Below are 16183 nucleotides of genomic sequence, written 5' to 3'. Positions count from 1 at the left end.
AGGGGTATGTGGGTGGTGGGTTGTAATGTTGGGGGGGGGGTATTGTATGTTTTTTTTTACAGGCAAAAGAGCTGAAATTCTTGGGGCATGCCCCGCAAAGGGCCCTGTTCAGGGCTGGTAAGGTAAAAGAGCTTTTAACTTTAGTAATTTAGAATAGGGTAGGGAATTTTTTATTTTTGGGGGCTTTGTTATTTTATTAGGGGGCTTAGAGTAGGTGTAATTAGTTTAAAATTGTTGTAATATTTTTCTTATGTTTGTAAATATTTTTTTATTTTTTGTACTTTAGCTAGTTTATGTAATTGTATTTATTTGTAGCAATTGTATTTAATTAATTTATTGATAGTGTAGTGTTAGGTTAATTGTAGGTAATTGTAGGTAGTTTATTTAATTAATTTATTGATAGGGTAGTGTTAGGTTTAATTATATCTTAGGTTAGGATTTATTTTACAGGTAAATTTGTTATTATTTTAACTAGGTAACTATTTAATAGCTATTGTACCTGGTTAAAATAAATACAAAGTTACTTGTAAAATAAATATAAATCCTAAAATAGCTATAATATAATTATAATTTATATTGTAGCTATATTAGGATTTATTTTACAGGTAAGTATTTAGCTTTAAATAGGAATAATTTATTTAATAAGAGTTAATTTATTTATTTAGATTTAAATTATATTTAATTTAGGGGGGTGTTAGTGTTAGGGTTAGACTTAGCTTTAGGGGTTAATCCATTTATTATAGTAGCGGTGAGCTCCGCTCGTCAGATTAGGGGTTAATAATTGAAGTTAGGTGTCGGCGATGTTAGGGAGGGCAGATTAGGGGTTAATACTATTTATGATAGGGTTAGTGAGGCGGATTAGGGGTTAATAACTTTATTATAGTAGCGCTCAGGTCCGCTCGGCAGATTAGGGGTTAATAAGTGTAGGCAGGTGTCGGCGACGTTGTGGGGGGCAGATTAGGGGTTAATAAATATAATATAGGGGTCGGCAATGTTAGGGCAGCAGATTAGGGGTACATAGGGATAATGTAAGTAGCGGCGGTTTACGGAGCGGCAGATTAGGGGTTAATAATAATATGCAGGGGTCTGCGATAGCTGGGGCGGCAGATTAGGGATTAATAAGTGTAAGGTTAGGGGTGTTTAGACTCGGGGTACATGTTAGGGTGTTAGGTGCAGACGTAGGAAGCGTTTCCCCATAGGAAACAATGGGGCTGCGTTAGGAGCTGAACGCTGCTTTTTTGCAGGTGTTAGGTTTTTTTTCAGCTCAAACAGCCCCATTGTTTCCTATGGGGATATCGTGCACGAGCACGTTTTTGAGGCTGGCCGCGTCCGTAAGCAACTCTGGTATCGAGAGTTGCATTTGCGGTAAAAATGCTCTACGCTCCTTTTTTGGAGCCTAACGCAGCATTTGTTTGAACTCTCGATACCAGAGTTAAATTTATGGTGCGGCCAGAAAAAAGCCTGCGGAGCGTTAACAGCCCATCTACCGCCGAACTCCAAATCTAGGCCTAAGTCCCCTAACCTAACACCCACTAAATTAACCCCATTACATAAATTAAAATAATCCTAAATTACAATTAAAATAAAAAATCTAACATAACTTTAAAAATAAAGAAAACTAAGTTTAAACTAATCTAAAATTACAGAAAATAAAAAAGTCTAGCATTACACAAAATAATAAACCACATTATCCAAAATAAAAAAATTAAACCTAATCCCTATGAAAATAAAAAGGCCCCCCAAAATAAAAAAAGTACACCATCCTAATCTAAGAATAAACTACAAATAGCCCTGATTGCCCAGTAAATTACCAGTAAAATAGTTGAATGCCCTTTTAAGGGCACTGCCCATACAAATGCCCCTTTATGGGTAATGGGTAGTTTAGTTTTTTTTTAGTGTTAGTTTTTTTATTTTGGGGGGTTTGGTGGGTGGGTTTTTTTTTACTGTTATGGGGGATTTAATATTTTTCAGAGGTAAAAGAGCTGTTTAACATAGGGCAATTCCCTACAATAGGCATTTTGCAGGGATTTTTTTATAGGGGTATTAGTTTAGGTTTAAATATTTATTTTGGATGCCTTTGTTTATTTTTTTTTCTGTAATTTTAGTTGTTTTTGTTTTGTAACTTTAGCTTGGGGGTTGTAGTTTTTAAACATAGACTACCCTCTGGGCAGGCTTATCGCCTAGTTATTTTAATAAACTGTTTTAAATAACCAAAACTGTAATACATTTATACAGACATATATCTTTATTAGTCCTTAAGATTCATGTATTGACTGGGGTCTCTGTAAAGGTCAGAGCTCAGGTCACCATCCACCCCACAATAGTGCTGCTTTATTCTAGGGTCCCACGTGGTGCTGCCCCCCTCTGTTTCCTGTCATCCCTATTCTCCTCACTTTATTCCACACACCCACAGCAACCCAGATCTTTAAATTCAGCAATTCTTTCTCAGGTTTCAGCAAGTCATTGGCAGTCTAGGCTATTTTGGGACATCTCTCTCTCTCTCTCGCTCTGTGTGTGTGTAGCGCAGATGCAGCTCTGTGGAACGCAGGGAGCATGATAAAAACCTGCAGTTCTATGTCTGGTGAAGCCCTCTGTTTCCTACCGGTTTCCCTCTTCCCCTCTGCTGATCAGTCCAAGGACACTCTCCCCCTTCTCTACACAGCCTCTGCAGCCTCTTTATCCAGATCCCTCACACGGATTGCCTGCCAGTCACAGCACGGTAAGAACAAGGGGCACTTTACAAGGCAAGGATTGTAAATGATGGGGGCTGCATGATTTCTGCTCTGTATCTCTTCCAAATCTCTCAGTGCTGGCATGGGAGGCACAGCCTGAAGCATCTAATCTCCATTTCTCTGCACTTGTTAGTTATACAGATCTTTTCCATATTAGATCATTGATTTTTGTAGAAAGATGTCAGAGATATCTGTGCTTAGTATGTGATTTCTTATTAATCATCTGTCATGATATATATATATATATATATATATATATCGCTTTGAATCAAGTAGGTCTGACTGAGAACATGTAAAATATATGTGTTTATTTAAAGAATAAAGAATTAGAAAAATAATGCTTGGTTTAAATAATGTGTATTTGCAGTGAAAGTGTTAAATGCCCCTTGCCATTGCTGCTACCCCAGTTTTGCCTGGAAGCCTGTTCTTTCCTAGCATAAAGCATTATTCAGGCCATAAATCACATAATTATGTAGCACAGCGGGCCATAGGATTTCTGTGTGTGTGCTGAAAAGTACATGACGCAGCACTGTGCATTAGATACAGACTGTACCAAGTGTACAGTAACCTGTGCTACCTACAGGCTCACAGGATAGAGAGAGGACCCAGCATACAAATACAAAAGTGCCTACAGTTGGGCCAAGTAAACTGTGATAGCAAGAATATGGCTGTATATGGATGGCCAAATATGCAGTAACCATTAGCAGCTACAGCCTCACTGCAGAGAGAATAAAGTTCAAATAGCTATGTTACCTACTGTCTGGCTACATAATTGTAATATTTAGTGATTAGTGCCTACAGGCTGACATTATTTACACATGGCCACAGGTAGCATAGACTGTAATATGTACAAAGATGACTAAACAATTAGTAACTCACATTACCTGTGGTTTTCCACATTCACTCAGGTTTGCCATCATTTTTCATAGCATATTATTATTATAATTTATTTGTATAGCTCCCCCAAATTCCGTAGCCCTGGGTACAATGATAGGGGTGGACCTGGGGTGAGATGTTCAGAATAGTCCCCAACCATCAGAGAAATGTCAGGTGTTGCATATAGAAAAAAACACCATATAGGCCCCAGATTACTTTTTAGCTGTGTTACCAATAGTCAGCACAAAATACACAGGATCAGCTTAAGGAGCTATACAAACTAGCAAGGAGGCAAACAAAGAAATGAGGGCACTGTAGTAAATTTATATCAGTTGCACTCTCTGGATTTTTTTAGCCTTTAGTAACATGAGGTAGGTACAGTGTGACTGCCTAATGGGACGTACAGTAGCAAGTGACACCTATAGTCCTTCTGCATATAGCTGGACCCAGTGTAGTATTATGGGGGTGGCCTAGTAACTGCAAACAGAGAGCAGTCAATACATAATAGTAATCACAGTATCTATTAACAGCTATGTATTATAAATACATCTAGTTAGATCTGAGCGTACAGTCATTTATTGTAAATCCCTGTCATACTGCAAGACTCTGACCACTGGTACCTCCAGACTTTGCAGTATACAGAGACTGTAGAAAACTACCAGAATGCACTGTGGAAATCTGACACATTCCATCTGTACATTTCCCAATCACCCAGTTTAGATGTCAAAAACCCAGCTTGTAATATTGACAGTGATTTCTAATAGCCATCCCTCTCCATAGCAATGCTCCTGTTTAAATACCAAACCATGTTCTATCACTGGGATTAGTATGGTATAATGCATTTTACTGAAAGCCTTAATTAGCCTCTTTTCATTGGCAGAGTACCTTATTGCAACAGATGTAAGGGTTAAAATAACTAAGATCAGGTAGTGAAGATGCATTTCTTGTAAGCAGTCACATGGGACCTCTGCCTAGATGACCCATTCAAAAAAGTGTGCAGAACAATTTTGATTTCATAATCATAAGAAAGATTCACTACGCTATACTATTATCACATAGGGATAAAACCCATAGCTGCAAAGATAAATTTGCCATGTTCCATGTTCTGTTCTCAGACTGCATATGAATGACAAATGGGGCCTGGCATAAAGCTATAACATGACTGTGTATTGCTAATGATTTTTGCTAGCTGCCTTATAAGGCTTTATATAGCCTTGGGACAGCACTGTTTACCTTTTTGGGGTGTGGGACATTTTTTATTACCAATAACTGTTGGGAGAGGTACATTAAACAAAATATTTTTTTTTTTTTTTTCCTTCAGCATAATGTAGCACTCACAGTCATTAAACACCAATTTATCCATGAAACTAGTTGTCACATTAACTCTGTGCTAGCTGTACAATTTTGAATAAAATATTTTGTAATGTCCAATTTGTAGCCAGAAGGGCAAAATAACTTTCTAATGTGCCGCATGTGGCCTGCAACATCTAACTTGAGAACCATACCTTGAGGTATACAGGTTACCATATTGTGAGTCAGCATATCTAGGTATCTGCATATGTAGAAGAAATCTGTCTTTCCACCTATGGCCTGTGTGTGGGAGATTAGAAAACAAGAAGTCAAATGTCTTTGAAGTCTATGTCATAATTTCTTATTTATATTATGAGACAGTATTTCCTTTTAATCCAAGTTGCCTTTATATGTAGCATTATGGATAAAGAATTGGATTATTTAAAACATATATACATTCTTTTGTGTTAAAGCATATTTGTCTTTCTTATTTTGATGATTTTTTAAGGAAAATGCATTTTAGTTATGTAGTTTATATTAGTTATATAGTTTATATTAGTTATGTAGTTTATATTAGTTATATAGTTTATATTAGTTATATAGGTTATATTAGTTATATAGGTTATATTAGTTATGTAGTTTATATTAGTTATATAGGTTATATTAGTTATATAGGTTATATTAGTTATGTAGTTTATATTAGTTATATAGGTTATATTAGTTATGTAGTTTATATTAGTTATATAGGTTATATTAGTTATGTAGTTTATATTAGTTATGTAGTTTATATTAGTTATATAGGTTATATTAGTTATGTAGGTTATATTAGTTATGTAGTTTATATTAGTTATGTAGGTTATATTAGTTATATAGGTTATATTAGTTATGTAGTTTATATTAGTTATATAGGTTATATTAGTTATATAGGTTATATTAGTTATGTAGTTTATATTAGTTATGTAGGTTATATTAGTTATATAGGTTATATTAGTTATGTAGTTTATATTAGTTATATAGGTTATATTAGTTATATAGGTTATATTAGTTATGTAGTTTATATTAGTTATATAGGTTATGTAGTTTATATTAGTTATATAGGTTATATTAGTTAAATAGTTTATATTAGTTATGTAGTTTATATTAGTTATATAGGTTATATTAGTTATGTAGTTTATATTAGTTATATAGGTTATATTAGTTATATAGGTTATATTAGTTAAATAGTTTATATTAGTTATGTAGTTTATATTAGTTAAATAGTTTATATTAGTTATATAGGTTATATTAGTTATGTAGTTTATATTAGTTATATAGGTTATATTAGTTATATAGGTTATATTAGTTATGTAGGTTATATTAGTTATATAGGTTATATTAGTTATGTAGTTTATATTAGTTATATAGGTTATATTAGTTATATAGGTTATATTAGTTATGTAGTTTATATTAGTTATATAGGTTATATTAGTTATATAGGTTATATTAGTTATGTAGTTTATATTAGTTATATAGGTTATGTAGTTTATATTAGTTATATAGGTTATATTAGTTAAATAGTTTATATTAGTTATGTAGTTTATATTAGTTATATAGGTTATATTAGTTATGTAGTTTATATTAGTTATATAGGTTATATTAGTTATATAGGTTATATTAGTTATGTAGTTTATATTAGTTATATAGGTTATATTAGTTATATAGGTTATTTTAGTTATGTAGTTTATATTAGTTATATAGCTTATATTAGTTATGTAGTTTATATTAGTTATATAGGTTATATTAGTTATATAGGTTATATTAGGTATGTAGTTTATATTAGTTATATAGGTTATATTAGTTATATAGGTTATATTAGTTATATAGTATATATTATAAGTTATATAGTATATTATAAGTCACAGCTCGTCTATACTAATACATGGTTTTATTCAAATAATAAACATGTTAATATAAGACTGCTTTTGAAATAGAAACAAATTCAAATTTATAATTTGAGTTGCTTACTTCTAGTTACTTTCTGGTGGCCTTCTTCTGTTTAAGCTCCTAACTACTTCAGCTGAAATAATTAATAACCAGTTTCCTAATTTCGTTCCAAACAAAATGTAACAATTTTCAAAATAAATCACTCCGACTTAGAAGCTATATTTTAAAGGTATTTTTTATGAATTAAGGTGGGTGAAAATTCATTATCTTACGGCTAGATTACGAGTTTTGCGTTATGAGCGGCTCGGTACTAACTTTCAATTTATTGTCACCGCTCACCTCCCTATAGCGCTGCTATTACAGGTTTGCAAAAACCCAGCGTTAGCAGGCAATATTGCAGTGTTGAGCAAAATTGAGCTCTATATCGCACTCAAATACTAGCGCTGCTTTGAGCTGGTTTTACGTGCTCGTGCACGATTTCCCCATAGACATCAATGGGGAGAGCCGGCTAAAAAAAAGCCTAACACCTGCAATAAAGGAGCGTAAAGCTCAGTAACGTAGCCCCATTGATTCCTATGGGGAAAGAAAATTTATGTTTACACCTAACACCCTAACATAAACCCAGAGTCTAAACACCCCTAATCTGCAGCCCCCAACATCGCCACCACCTACCTACATTTATTAACCCCTAATCTGCCGCCCCTAACATCGCTGCCACCTACATTACACTTATTAACCCCTAATCTGCCGCCCCTAACATCGCCGCCACCTACATTACACTTATTAACCCCTAATCTGCCGCCCCCAACGTCGCCGCCACTATACTAAAGTTATTAACCTCTAAACCTAACCCCAAGTCTAACCCTAACACCCACTAACTTTAATATAATTAAAATAAATCTAAATAAAATATTACTATCAACTAAATAATTCCTATTTAAAACTAAATACTTACCTGTAAAATAAACCCTAAGCTAGCTACAATATAACTAATAGTTAAATTGTAGCTAGCTTAGGTTTTATTTTTTATTTCACAGGCAAGTTTGCATTTATTTTAACTAGGTAGACTAGTTAGTAAATAGTTATTAACTATTTACTAGCTACCTAGTTAAAATAAATACAAATTTACCTGTAAAATAAAACCTAACCTGTCTTACACTAACCCCTAACCTTAGACTACAATTTTTGCAAACCTGTAATAGCAGCGCTATAAGGATGTGAGCGGTGGCAATAACTTGCAAGTTAGTACCGAGCCGCTCATAACGCAAAACTCGTTGTAGCTAGCTTAGGGTTTATTTTACAGGTAAGTATTTAGTTTTAAATAGGAATTATTTAGGTAATAATAGTAATTTTTATTTATATGTATTTTAATTATATTAAAGTTAGTGGGTGTTAGGGTTAGACTTAGGGTTAGTTTTAGGGGTTTATAACTTTAGTATAGTGATTGCGATTTTGGGGGTAGCAGATTAGGTGTTAATAACAGTAATGCAGGTTGCAGCTATGTTAGGGACAGCAGATTAGGGGTTAATAATATTTAACTAGTGTTTGCGATGCCGGAGTACAGCGGTTTAGGGGTTAATATGTTTAATATAGTGGCGGTGATGTCCGGAGCGGCAGATTAGGGGTTAATAATTTTATTTTAGTGTTTGCTATGCGGGAGGGCCTCGGTTTAGGGGTTAATAGGTAGTTTATGGGTGTTAGTGTACTTTTTAGCACTTTAGTTATGAGTTTTATGCTCCACTTTGTAGTGTGAAAGCCATAACTACTGACTTTCAGTTTACGGTTCGGATCTTGACAGTATAGGCTGTACCACTCACTTTTGGGCCTGCCAGGCAAACTCGTAATACCGGCGCTGTGGAAGTCCTATTGAAAAACAGAATTTATGTTTACCTGATAAATTACTTTCTCCAACGGTGTGTCCGGTCCACGGCGTCATCCTTACTTGTGGGATATTCTCTTCCCCAACAGGAAATGGCAAAGAGCCCAGCAAAGCTGGTCACATGATCCCTCCTAGGCTCCGCCTACCCCAGTCATTCGACCGACGTTAAGGAGGAATATTTGCATAGGAGAAACCATATGGTACCGTGGTGACTGTAGTTAAAGAAAATAAATTATCAGACCTGATTAAAAAAACCAGGGCGGGCCGTGGACCGGACACACCGTTGGAGAAAGTAATTTATCAGGTAAACATAAATTCTGTTTTCTCCAACATAGGTGTGTCCGGTCCACGGCGTCATCCTTACTTGTGGGAACCAATACCAAAGCTTTAGGACACGGATGAAGGGAGGGAGCAAATCAGGTCACCTAAATGGAAGGCACCACGGCTTGCAAAACCTTTCTCCCAAAAATAGCCTCAGAAGAAGCAAAAGTATCAAACTTGTAAAATTTGGTAAAAGTGTGCAGTGAAGACCAAGTCGCTGCCCTACATATCTGATCAACAGAAGCCTCGTTCTTGAAGGCCCATGTGGAAGCCACAGCCCTAGTGGAATGAGCTGTGATTCTTTCGGGAGGCTGCCGTCCGGCAGTCTCGTAAGCCAATCTGATGATGCTTTTAATCCAAAAAGAAAGAGAGGTAGAAGTTGCTTTTTGACCTCTCCTTTTACCGGAATAAACAACAAACAAGGAAGATGTTTGTCTAAAATCCTTTGTAGCATCTAAATAGAATTTTAGAGCGCGAACAACATCCAAATTGTGCAACAAACGTTCCTTCTTTGAAACTGGTTTCGGACACAGAGAAGGTACGATAATCTCCTGGTTAATGTTTTTGTTAGAAACAACTTTTGGAAGAAAACCAGGTTTAGTACGTAAAACCACCTTATCTGCATGGAACACCAGATAAGGAGGAGAACACTGCAGAGCAGATAATTCTGAAACTCTTCTGGCAGAAGAAATTGCAACTAAAAACAAAACTTTCCAAGATAATAACTTAATATCAACGGAATGCAAGGGTTCAAACGGAACCCCCTGAAGAACTGAAAGAACTAAATTGAGACTCCAAGGAGGAGTCAAAGGTTTGTAAACAGGCTTAATTCTAACCAGAGCCTGAACAAAGGCTTGAACATCTGGCATAGCAGCCAGTTTTTTGTGAAGTAACACCGACAAGGCAGAAATCTGTCCCTTCAGGGAACTTGCAGATAATCCTTTTTCCAATCCTTCTTGAAGGAAGGATAGAATCCTAGGAATCTTAACCTTGTCCCAAGGGAATCCTTTAGATTCACACCAACAGATATATTTTTTCCAAATTTTGTGGTAAATCTTTCTAGTTACAGGCTTTCTGGCCTGAACAAGAGTATCGATAACAGAATCTGAGAACCCTCGCTTCGATAAAATCAAGCGTTCAATCTCCAAGCAGTCAGCTGGAGTGAAACCAGATTCGGATGTTCGAACGGACCCTGAACTAGAAGGTCTCGTCTCAAAGGTAGCTTCCAAGGTGGAGCCGATGACATATTCACCAGATCTGCATACCAAGTCCTGCGTGGCCACGCAGGAGCTATCAAGATCACCGACGCCCTCTCCTGATTGATCCTGGCTACCAGCCTGGGGATGAGAGGAAACGGCGGGAACACATAAGCTAGTTTGAAGGTCCAAGGTGCTACTAGTGCATCCACTAGAGCCGCCTTGGGATCCCTGGATCTGGACCCGTAGCAAGGAACTTTGAAGTTCTGACGAGAGGCCATCAGATCCATGTCTGGAATGCCCCACAGCTGAGTGACTAGGGCAAAGATTTCCGGATGGAGTTCCCACTCCCCCGGATGCAATGTCTGACGACTCAGAAAATCCGCTTCCCAATTTTCCACTCCTGGGATGTGGATAGCAGACAGGTGGCAGGAGTGAGACTCCGCCCATAGAATGATTTTGGTCACTTCTTCCATCGCTAGGGAACTCCTTGTTCCCCCCTGATGGTTGATGTACGCAACAGTTGTCATGTTGTCTGATTGAAACCGTATGAACTTGGCCCTCGCTAGCTGAGGCCAAGCCTTGAGAGCATTGAATATCGCTCTCAGTTCCAGAATATTTATCGGTAGAAGAGATTCTTCCCGAGACCAAAGACCCTGAGCTTTCAGGGATCCCCAGACCGCGCCCCAGCCCATCAGACTGGCGTCGGTCGTGACAATGACCCACTCTGGTCTGCGGAATGTCATCCCTTGTGACAGGTTGTCCAGGGACAGCCACCAACGGAGTGAGTCTCTGGTCCTCTGATTTACTTGTATCTTCGGAGACAAGTCTGTATAGTCCCCATTCCACTGACTGAGCATGCACAGTCGTAATGGTCTTAGATGAATGCGCGCAAAAGGAACTATGTCCATTGCCGCTACCATCAACCCGATCACTTCCATGCACTGAGCTATGGAAGGAAGAGGAACGGAATGAAGTATCCGACAAGAGTCTAGAAGTTTTGTTTTTCTGGCCTCTGTCAGAAAAATCCTCATTTCTAAGGAGTCTATTATTGTTCCCAAGAAGGGAACCCTTGTTGACGGGGATAGAGAACTCTTTTCCACGTTCACTTTCCATCCGTGAGATCTGAGAAAGGCCAGGACAATGTCCGTGTGAGCCTTTGCTTGAGGAAGGGACGACGCTTGAATCAGAATGTCGTCCAAGTAAGGTACTACAGCAATGCCCCTTGGTCTTAGCACAGCTAGAAGGGACCCTAGTACCTTTGTGAAAATCCTTGGAGCAGTGGCTAATCCGAAAGGAAGCGCCACGAACTGGTAATGTTTGTCCAGGAATGCGAACCTTAGGAACCGATGATGTTCCTTGTGAATAGGAATATGTAGATACGCATCCTTTAAATCCACCGTGGTCATGAATTGACCTTCCTGGATGGAAGGAAGAATAGTTCGAATGGTTTCCATCTTGAACGATGGAACCTTGAGAAACTTGTTTAAGATCTTGAGATCTAAGATTGGTCTGAACGTTCCCTCTTTTTTGGGAACTATGAACAGATTGGAGTAGAACCCCATCCCTTGTTCTCTTAATGGAACAGGATGAATCACTCCCATTTTTAACAGGTCTTCTACACAATGTAAGAATGCCTGTCTTTTTATGTGGTCTGAAGACAACTGAGACCTGTGGAACCTCCCCCTTGGGGGAAGTCCCTTGAATTCCAGAAGATAACCTTGGGAGACTATTTCTAGCGCCCAAGGATCCAGAACATCTCTTGCCCAAGCCTGAGCGAAGAGAGAGAGTCTGCCCCCCACCAGATCCGGTCCCGGATCGGGGGCCAACATTTCATGCGGTCTTGGTAGCAGTGGCAGGTTTCTTGGCCTGCTTTCCCTTGTTCCAGCCTTGCATTGGTCTCCAAGCTGGCTTGGCTTGAGAAGTATTACCCTCTTGCTTAGAGGACGTAGCACCTTGGGCTGGTCCGTTTCTACGAAAGGGACGAAAATTAGGTTTATTTTTTGCCTTGAAAGGCCGATCCTGAGGAAGGGCGTGGCCCTTACCCCCAGTGATATCAGAGATAATCTCTTTCAAGTCAGGGCCAAACAGCGTTTTCCCCTTGAAAGGAATGTTAAGTAGCTTGTTCTTGGAAGACGCATCAGCCGACCAAGATTTCAACCAAAGCGCTCTGCGCGCCACAATAGCAAACCCAGAATTCTTAGCCGCTAACCTAGCCAATTGCAAAGTGGCGTCTAGGGTGAAAGAATTCGCCAATTTGAGAGCATTGATTCTGTCCATAATCTCCTCAAAAGGAGGAGAATCACTATCGACCGCCTTATCAGATCATCGAACCAGAAACATGCGGCTGTAGCGACAGGGACAATGCATGAAATTGGTTGTAGAAGGTAACCTTGCTGAACAAACATCTTTTTAAGCAAACCTTCCAATTTTTTATCCATAGGATCTTTGAAAGCACAACTATCCTCTATGGGTATAGTGGTGCGTTTGTTTAAAGTGGAAACCGCTCCCTCGACCTTGGGGACTGTCTGCCATAAGTCCTTTCTGGGGTCGACCATAGGAAACAATTTTTTAAATATGGGGGGAGGGACGAAAGGAATACCGGGCCTTTCCCATTCTTTATTAACAATGTCCGCCACCCGCTTGGGTATAGGAAAAGCTTCTGGGAGCCCCGGCACCTCTAGGAACTTGTCCATTTTACATAGTTTCTCTGGGATGACCAACTTGTCACAATCATCCAGAGTGGATAATACCTCCTTAAGCAGAATGCGGAGATGTTCCAACTTAAATTTAAATGCAATCACATCAGGTTCAGCCTGTTGAGAAATGTTCCCTGAATCAGTAATTTCTCCCTCAGACAAAACCTCCCTGGCCCCATCAGACTGGGTTAGGGGCCCTTCAGAAATATTAATATCAGCGTCGTCATGCTCTTCAGTATCTAAAACAGAGCAGCCGCGCTTACGCTGATAAGTGTTCATTTTGGCTAAAATGTTTTTGACAGAATTATCCATTACAGCCGTTAATTGTTGCATAGTAAGGAGTATTGGCGCGCTAGATGTACTAGGGGCCTCCTGAGTGGGCAAGACTCGTGTAGACGAAGGAGGGAATGATGCAGTACCATGCTTACTCCCCTCACTTGAGGAATCATCTTGGGCATCATTGTCATTATCACATAAATCACATTTATTTAAATGAATAGGAATTCTGGCTTCCCCACATTCAGAACACAGTCTATCTGGTAGTTCAGACATGTTAAACAGGCATAAACTAGATAACAAAGTACAAAAAACGTTTTAAAATAAAACCGTTACTGTCACTTTAAATTTTAAACTGAACACACTTTATTACTGCAATTGCGAAATAACATGAAGGAATTGTTCACCACAGTGTCTTAAAGCCTTAAAAGTATTGCACACCAAATTTGGAAGCTTTAACCCTTAAAATAACGGAACCGGAGCCGTTTTAAACTTTAACCCCTTTACAGTCCCTGGTATCTGCTTTGCTGAGACCCAACCAAGCCCAAAGGGGAATACGATACCAAATGACGCCTTCAGAAAGTCTTTTCTAAGTATCAGAGCTCCTCTCACATGCGACTGCATGCCATGCCTCTCAAAAACAAGTGCGCCACACCGGCGCGAAAATGAGGCTCTGCTTATGCTTTGGGAAAGCCCCTAAGGAATAAGGTGTCTAATACAGTGCCTGCCGATATTATTATATCAAAATACCCAGATAAAATGATTCCTCAAGGCTAAATATGTGTTAATAATGAATCGATTTAGCCCAGAAAAAGTCTACAGTCTTAATAAGCCCTTGTGAAGCCCTTATTTACGATCGTAATAAACATGGCTTACCGGATCCCATAGGGAAAATGACAGCTTCCAGCATTACATCGTCTTGTTAGAATGTGTCATACCTCAAGCAGCAAGAGACTGCACACTGTTCCCCCAACTGAAGTTAATTGCTCTCAACAGTCCTGTGTGGAACAGCCATGGATTTTAGTGACGGTTGCTAAAATCATTTTCCTCATACAAACAGAAATCTTCATCTCTTTTCTGTTTCTGAGTAAATAGTACATACCAGCACTATTTCAAAATAACAAACTCTTGATTGAATAATAAAAACTACAGTTAAACACTAAAAAACTCTAAGCCATCTCCGTGGAGATGTTGCCTGTACAACGGCAAAGAGAATGACTGGGGTAGGCGGAGCCTAGGAGGGATCATGTGACCAGCTTTGCTGGGCTCTTTGCCATTTCCTGTTGGGGAAGAGAATATCCCACAAGTAAGGATGACGCCGTGGACCGGACACACCTATGTTGGAGAAAAGGACTTTTGGAAAGCTGCGGTAGTTACGTTGCGTTATGGCCAAAAAAGTGTGCGTTACAGCTGTACCTGCAAAACTTGTAATACCAGCGGTAGTGAAAAAAAGCCATAACTCTGCTTTTTCACTCATAATGCAAAACTCTTAATCTAGCCGTTTATTTTTTATTAAATCTGAATTTTTAAGTGTGCATTTTTTAAATGAACTGTTTTTGAAAAAAAAGTCTATCTAAAACATACTGCAATTAAATTATATATATTATTAAATAATCCATTGAATGCCAAGGGTTTGATAGATGTTTCTTTACCAGCCAAGACAGATTTTGATAGTTTTGCTATAATTAAATATAGACTTTACACCTGAGTGCAAATTTACCTATACACAGAAAGCTTTTTGATGTTTAGAATAAAATATAGCTTTTATCTAATGCAATGTTTAAGTCTACTTTTATTTTTGGAGTACGATATGATCCAATCAATCTTAAAGACGTTATTTATTTAACAAATTTAAAGGGACAGTCTACTTTAATTTTTTTATTGTTTAAAAAGATAGACAATCTGTTTATTACCCAATCCCCAGTTTTGCATAACCAACACTGTGATATTAATACACTTATTACCTCTGTGATTACCTTGTATCTAAGCCTCTGCAGACTGCCCCCGCGTTTCAGTTCTTTTGACAGGTTTGCATTTTAGACAATTAGTGCTGACTCCTAAATAACTCTATATGACACATGTGAACTAGAACGTCTAACTGTGAAAAACTGTCAAAATGCACTGAGATAAGAGGCCGGTTTTCAAAGGTTTAGACATCAGTTTGAGTCTACCTAGGTTTAGCTTTCAAAAAAGAATACCAAGAGAACAAAGCAAACTTGATGATAAAAGTAAATTGAAAAGTTGTTTAAATTGCATGCCCTATCTAAATCATGAAAGTTTTATTTTGACTAGACTGTACCTTTATGCATCTCACACTTCCTCATCGAGATTTGCTACCTCTGTGTGCGCATGCACACAATTACGTAATCGCACTCCACATATGTTGCAAAAGAATATTTGGAATGAGATTAGGTAATTACAAGCATGCGCACATGGAGGTAGAAGGTGAGGAAATATAGTTCTTCTTAAAGCGGCCTCGGACATGCGCACTACATCATTCACATTCAATTACACATGTAATATAAAATAAAGTGTTTCTCTACTTCTTAATTAAAGGTCAATATGTAATCAAAATGAAATAAAGCTTGTCTCCACCTCTCCATCATTTTTTAATATGCATTAACATTACTCCTAAATTCATTAACTGTATGCTACAGGAGTTGATCAAGCAGACGAGACAACGTAGCTTGGAGTTAATTAATTTAGGAGTAATCTTAATTAATGTGCATATTAAAATGATGGAGAGGTGGAGACAAGATTTATTTAATTTTGATTACATTTTGACCTTTAATTAAGAAGTGGATAAACTCTTTATTTATTTTTCATTTCATGTGTAAATGAATGTAAATGACGCTATGCGCATGCACGCATGTCCATGGCTACTTTAAGAACAAATGCAAAGACTACATTTCCTCTATGCTGAGATTTGCTACCTCCATGTGCACATGCTTGTAGTTACGCAATCGCATTCCACACATTCGTTTGAAACAT

General features: G+C 37.9%; 1 protein-coding gene across 2 annotated transcripts in view; it reads left to right on the top strand.

The window, feature by feature from the left end:
* Nucleotides 1-2494: 2494 nt before the first annotated feature.
* Nucleotides 2495-16183, top strand: part of AMMECR1 (AMMECR nuclear protein 1) — a 675476-nt gene continuing 661787 nt past the window's right edge. For both annotated transcript variants that reach the window (XM_053699304.1, XM_053699305.1), the window contains exon 1: nucleotides 2495-2719. The gene's annotated coding sequence lies outside the window, so the exon portion shown is untranslated. The remainder of the gene's footprint in view (nucleotides 2720-16183) is intronic.

The sequence above is a fragment of the Bombina bombina genome, chromosome 1 (assembly GCF_027579735.1).
Source record: "Bombina bombina isolate aBomBom1 chromosome 1, aBomBom1.pri, whole genome shotgun sequence".
NCBI lineage: Eukaryota > Metazoa > Chordata > Amphibia > Anura > Bombinatoridae > Bombina > Bombina bombina.
The sequence above is the reverse complement of the archived record's forward strand: the minus strand, read 5'-3'. Positions and strand labels throughout refer to the sequence as shown.